Below are 7,158 nucleotides of genomic sequence, written 5' to 3' on the forward strand. Positions count from 1 at the left end.
GAGAATTCTTGTTAAAGGTTCTTTATTTTTTTTTTTTATAACTTAAGGTAAAATACTGTATCAAGGAGTCAATCATTCACCAATTGGTCATAGCACGAACAATATATACTTGCCCAAAATCACTAACTAATAACAAAACTAAGAGACAGTTGAATGAGATCATACCTGCCAGGGCCGTCTCAAATTATTTACGGACCCTGTTAAAAAAAATATTAATTATATATTTAACAATGTGATGGAGTAGTTTTTTTTTTAAATATAGCTTTATTTATATATATTTGACATTTTTTGAAATTATAAGCTCTAAATTTAGTACTATATCTAAAAGTTAAAAGTTTTATATCATAAATTGTATATTTATTTACAAAAATTCTTAATTTTTCTTTTATTTTTTACTCGGACCCTGTTCGATCGCTCCACTTGCACGTGCCGTTAGACGGCCCTGAATTACCTGCAATTTGCTTTTAGCGATATTGAAAGTGATGTGCCGCCAACTAGCAAAGATCTCATCTCTGCACTCAGACTATCCTCTTTCGTTTTAACATCTTGTTCAGTGACTTTACAAGGAACTGATGTCTTCTCCACAAGCATCTTTCTTGCTTCCAGCCTCTGACGCATCTCTTCAAGTTCATTAGTATGTCTGAGTAGATAAAAACAAAATATAAACTTCTTATGGTGAAAAGTCTTGATTCTTTAACTAAGTAGTGCATTATTAACAACAAAAGGCCACTCCTTTACGGGACTATGTCCACACTACTAGTCCTCAAAACACATATAATTGCTTTGAGTGAGTTTCTACCTAGCTTCAATCACATTCCTAAAGACACTGCCAGTAATTAAAAATTGATGCTTTACACTCTGAAATTGATCAAAAAAGCAAATGGGTAAGAGGAAAAAAACCTGAATAAGCGACTCGAGTTTGGGCTGAAGGGATAGCTTCTTCTCCGTGGCTAATTTGAGAGCAGAAGAAAGACTCTCCATAGCCGCGTTAGCTCATGGTCGAACTCTTCCCACTCGATAACCGTCACATCCTCTTCTTCTTGATCGCTTCTTCTCAACTTTTGGGACGAGCTTGACCCCGTTTCTCTTTCCATCAACAGTTCTGTCGGAGACTACGCTACGCAAGTCTCTACGATAAGATCCATATATCTATTTCATTCGACTTTCATCACCAATTTTAAGGAGCGTGAATCGGATCAGAAAATATCGAAAACCCTAAATTCGATCAAGTGGTGATGATTGGTTCGACTTAGCAAGAAACGAATAAGAGAGGTATGAGATGGATCCGTGGAATTGAAGTATTGAGGATGAAGAAGCTTCTCAAGCTTATCTGTCCTTCAAATTTCGCAGAATTTTTTTTGAAGGTTTGTTACTTCAGGAAAGACGGAGAGAGAATCTAAAAAAAACTACAGCCAATACGCATGAGCCACGTAGGGGTGCTTACCGATTATTCTTCCTCTTAGCTAAGCACCATGCATACCAGCGTACGGAAAAAAAAGAAGAAAAAAAGCTGAGCCACGTAGGGCAGTACGCTGGTATGCATGGAGAGGAAGGGGTTGTTACATTTTTCAAATACTTTAATGGATTTGTTTTGATACACTACAACTATCTATGTAATATGACCAGAGGCATCAATAGTGGGTCAGATGATACATGTTAAATCTAACTAGCAGCTACTTTGCTTCACCGTACAAAAGAGTTTGTAGGTTGTTGTTAACATTACCTTCAACTAACCCACTTTACCTGGGTTCGATGCCAAGTTATGCTGCTTTAAAACTGATTTTTCTTAAAATTATTTTCATTATGGGTCAAAGCATAATTGTTGACACCCCTTAAATTTAGAGCTGAGTCCAGTCCACCACTGAATATGACTAAATCTTTCATGTCATTGTTTATTAGCTCTTGTACCTATATTTGTTTTGAAATGTATCCACAAGATTCACTATTTTTCAAAAAAAAAAAGAATCCTTGTTAGGTATAAACGCGAGGACAAAGCGCAAATGAAAATATAACTTTTCTACTGTATCTAGCGTCTATCCATTACAATGTTATTTATGGGAAGGTAAAGTTATTGTTTCATATACGATTAACAAACGCACTACACAACCAGAATCTATATTATTAAAACTGAAACTGAAATACCTTTTGGTACTGTTTGAAAACTTAGATAGTAGATTAAATGAAAGTTATTTGGAAACAAAGATATCAGATTAAATATTTTTTTTATTTACATATTTAGTCACTATATTTTTTTCTCATTTACAGATTATGTCGTTTGGAAACTTGGATAGTAGATTAAATGAGAATTGTTTGAAAACACGGATAGCAGATTAAATATTTCTTTTTATTTACACATTTAGCCATTGCATTTATTTCTTATTTACAAATCTGCCACTTCACTTAAAATCAAAAAATTAAATTAATTACAATGAATTGTTATTTCTTTTTGCTGAAAATAAAAACACAAATAGTACTATATAGTATATATTAATCTGCTACAATACAATTTTCAAGAAAACCAAATATCATAAAAGTAATAATAATTCATAAAAACCGACTGTAAAAAATTAAATCATTTTTAAATAAATAAACAAAAAAATCAATAGGTTAAAATATGAATATTACAATTACATCAAATTGCATCAAGTTATAAAATTATAAATATAATATTACGTACAGATAAAAAATTATTATCAAACATCTATATTATAATATAATATATTATACTCTAAATATATTTTACAAAACATAAAAAATATAAATGGACATTTTATAACATCAATGGTTTATAAATTTACATTGAACGCAAGTTAAATCCAACACCCGCGCGGGGGCGCGGATCAATATCTAGTTATAATTAGAACTACTACCAAAATTTGAATTGTATAGAAATGGATAATTCAGTTGCAGCTCTTTGGGAGGCAATGATTAAATGACAGATGCACTATTTACTTATTAGGGTCTGTCTATAAATAAACATATCTTCATCCTTCTTTCACTTTGCCTACTTCTTTCATTTTGCCCACTTCTTACTTTATACATTTCACAGCAAACAACATTTAGGGTTTTTAGTAGATTTGGAGAGATTTGTATTGGAACTCCAGTATTTCTAACCTTAATCTGAATTTTATTCAGTTTATGCTTATGAATTGCTTTGCTATGTCTGAGTAATTCTCTTGTTAGATTTAGAGTTCAAATAGGTTAAGAAGGATTAGCCCAAAATATAGAATTGCTAAGGTGATAAATATCCTTCAAAGAATTGTGGTTAATGCCTGTGTTCTAGAGTAGCTAACTAGAACCTTGAACTTAAGACTGTAGACAACTACGATGGTAGGTTATGCACCAGAACTAATTCCTTTGAGCTAGTATTTCTAGAAACAAGCGGAAGCTGATTTAGACAATACTAGTGAACCTATCGATCAACTCGCTAACGCTTGTCTAAGAGAACATCGATCTACGTTTTTACCATAACAACAATCAACGTTCGATCTATATCAACCATCGACAACTGAAATATTGGACTTAGTCAAAACATAAAACTCGCATGCGAAAGCTAGATATCTTTACATAAAAAGTCGAGTTCTAGGATTGACACCTAAGTATTATATACCTATATAATTCCAATTACCTGAATAGAAATACTAGTTCTAATACTTTTTAATTGATTGAGATATTTGGACATGCTTCCATGAATCAGCAAGTGTGAATAACTGGCATGCTGATCCACTTTAGTATCTATAGTACATTATGCAGTCAATAAATCTAAGAATGGTGCTAAAGAGTGGTTAGATGAGTAAGAAAAATTAAAAAGTTCATTGTCTCTTTCTTGATTAAATAAAACTTTATGAAAACATTTTAAAACTCTTAGGTAAACTGTATATTAGTAAACCTCCCCCTCCCCAGACTTAAATTACACTGTCACGAGTGTATATATAGTCGGAGTTTGGTGAGAATATAAATCATAAGTATTGAATGTAACAAGGAAAACGATATACCTGATCGCAGATGTCGATGTTGATCGACACCGGGAAGTGTCTATCGATCATTTCTGGTATTATAATGTCGATCGATGTCAACTTTGTCTCATCTGTTGATAACAAATAACCGCTCCTTAGGTCTTTTTTTAAGACCTACAATAAAGGTAAAAACGAAAATGAATAACTGTAAAACTAAAACTTAAAGAAAATACCTAATAGTGGGTTGCCTCCCACTCAACGCTTTGTTATAGTCATTTAGCTTGACTTTGGAGGTTGTTTTTTACTAGTAATGATCAAAGTGGCCACTTGGTTGTATGCAAGTGTCCACTTCATCTTTTCTCATCTGGAACCAAGTGCCAATGAAGCTTCCTATGGCATCATCTCCTCTGGTCCACTGATTCTTTAATCTTTATCTAGCAACCTCACCAGCATGCATCATATGCTGAAAATTTCCAATGTTGCGATGTTTCATTCCAATTCTGGCGTGAGTAGATTCTGAGATGTCTGTCAACTCCTGGTAAGCATCTTCTTTCAGAAAGTCTTGAGAGAAAGTGATCTCATCAAGCTTATCCTGTAAACCTTCTCGGTTACCAGCTTGTTTCATGATCTAGTATAGTCATTGTCGATCGATGGGCGTGTCCATCTGTCGATCGATGGTAACGGCTCTGCTTGAAAATCTAGCAGTCTCTGAATCGTGTCTATCTCCTGCTGCAACGCATTCAGGTGTGTAGTCAATGAATCGATATCGTCACGGAGAGGGTAATAGACACCATCAAGATGGTAGGTGAATGATTGTAGCCTATCTTCGGCTAATGCAAGTCGAGCGTCGGTCGATGTTGGGATGTGAGCGTCGATCGATGGTTGAGCATGAGCGGCGATCGATTTTGATCTTCTTGTGCCGACTACATTCTCTTCACTGAATAGATTAAATTCAGCTAAGGTAAACTCTCCTCCTCTATCGGTGCGAAAGGTTTTAATGGTTGATCCGGTTTGCTTCTCTACACTCTCCTTAAACCTTTTGAATCGATCGTATGCCTCACTCTTCTCCTTCAATTGTATAACCCACATGTACCTGGAGAAGTCATTGATCAAGACAAAGACATACTTATTATTTTCTGGCGTTGGTGGTGTGATTGGTCCACACAAATCTCCATGCAATAATCTGCTTCCTGCTAGACATGCGTCACACACACTTTATTGTGTGTTACACACGACATTCTTACTACCATCTCTTTCCTTTCCATGTTGTTCATCACTCCATAGCTCTTATGCCCTAGTCGAGCATGCCACCTCCATGTAGCATCTTCATCTCTGACATGTAAACACTCCAGTTAGCTAATCTCCATTGGAGCCTTGTAGAGACGGTTTGGTGATCTTGTAACACGTACTAGCAACTTTTCATGCGAATCTGTGAGTGTTAAGTAGAGATCTTTCATGTTAACCTCACATCTGTTTTATATTGCTTGTCCAAGACTCAATATGTTTTGCTTTAGGTCGGGTATGTAATCTATGTCTTTAGGAAAGTAAGCAACCTCTATTAGCGCCGGACCTTGAGTCGAATTGATCGTGTCATGTGCAACGTCCATCAATGATGGTTCATTAATGTATCTTCTTCTCTCCAGTCTTGCACACAAAGGTAACAACACCCTTTTCTACGATATCAACCCACGATCCATCACCAAACTTCACCTTCCCTTTAATGTTTAGATTCAAACTCGAAAAAAACTCCTTGTTTCCCGTCATGTGATTGCTCGTTCTATTATTTAAAAATACCAAACACTTGCATTGCCTTTATTGATATCAAGATTCTTGGGAATCACTTTGTTTTCATTCAAGAACAGCACCTCGTGAACATATAGTGTGTCGGCTTCTTGTGTCTCGTTTAGGTTGGTTTCTTGATTCCTCACTGACTTCTTGGGACATACAATTATATAGTGACCCGGCTTGTCACATCTCCAACATATCACCATCGAACGATCCTTCATCAAGTTTTTGTCTTCGGTGTGTGACACAGGGTTTTGGTTGTTTGACCTACCTTGACCTCTGCCTCTACGTTTTGTCCTCTACTTCTACCACAGAAACTCTCATAGTTCCTCTGGTCGTTATTTGAAAACATGAGCTTCCCTTGGTTTTCTTTATGAGTTTCTTCTCCTACATGCTCCTCGTACACCTTAAGCCTTCCAACTATATCTTCAAAACCCGTCGAGTTGAGGTCTAGGACTTGCTCAAGCGACGCTACGATCTGGATGTACTTGTGTCTCAGAAGACCCTTCAATAACTTCTTAACCATCTTGGACTCAATTATGTTTTCTCCTAACGAGGCTGCTTTGGATGATAGGTCTGATATCTTTCCCGTGAAGTCATTGACCGTATCGTTATCATCCATCTTCAACCTATCAAACTCCGTCATCGACATCTGAAGTCTCGCCTCCCTTACACGATCAACTTCCAGGTGTTGTGACTTGATAGCGTTCCAGATCTCTTTTAATGCGGTTTGTTCTCCTGCCTAGAGAGTCAAAATCTCAGGAACATATTGAAACAAAAGAGCAGTCGCAACATCGTTCTTCTTTTGATCATCTGAACCGGGTTCGATCGTTTCCTACAGTTCATGAACGTGTAGTAGAACCTTCATCCTCATCGACCAAATTGTGTACTTTGTTGATGACAACATCGGACAGTTGATGGATGTGGATCCAAAGTCCTCCGTACGTGCGTGGAGCCCTAGTCGCGCCCGCCATCTTGCTTACGCGATCTCTTGTTCATAAACAATAGGATCTTAGCTTCAACTTAAGTTTAGATTGAGTTTCCAACCTGAGGCTCTGATACCAATTCAAATCTCTAAGATCTCTAGAAACACAAAGATTTATAAGAACAACTTTTCTTATTAGCTTTAGAAACTATTCAAAACTAAAGCTCTTAGTGTTTCTTTTAGATTTCTGCTGATCTATCTTATAATCCTGTGGAACACTTCTCTATTAGACCTCTATTTATATGAAAGACAATTTCGTTTAACATGTGGTATATGAAAAACACAAACCTAACCTAATAGAAAATTTTCTTTTTCTATTTCAAATTTCATTATTGTGTTTATCTTTTAACATATTAAACATTTAACAATATATTAAGTTTCCACAAGATTGAAATTATCCAACGACCTAGAGAAACTTGGTTGTTAAATTAA

The sequence above is a fragment of the Brassica napus genome, chromosome C7, assembly GCF_020379485.1.
Source record: "Brassica napus cultivar Da-Ae chromosome C7, Da-Ae, whole genome shotgun sequence".
Classification (NCBI taxonomy): domain Eukaryota; kingdom Viridiplantae; phylum Streptophyta; class Magnoliopsida; order Brassicales; family Brassicaceae; genus Brassica; species Brassica napus.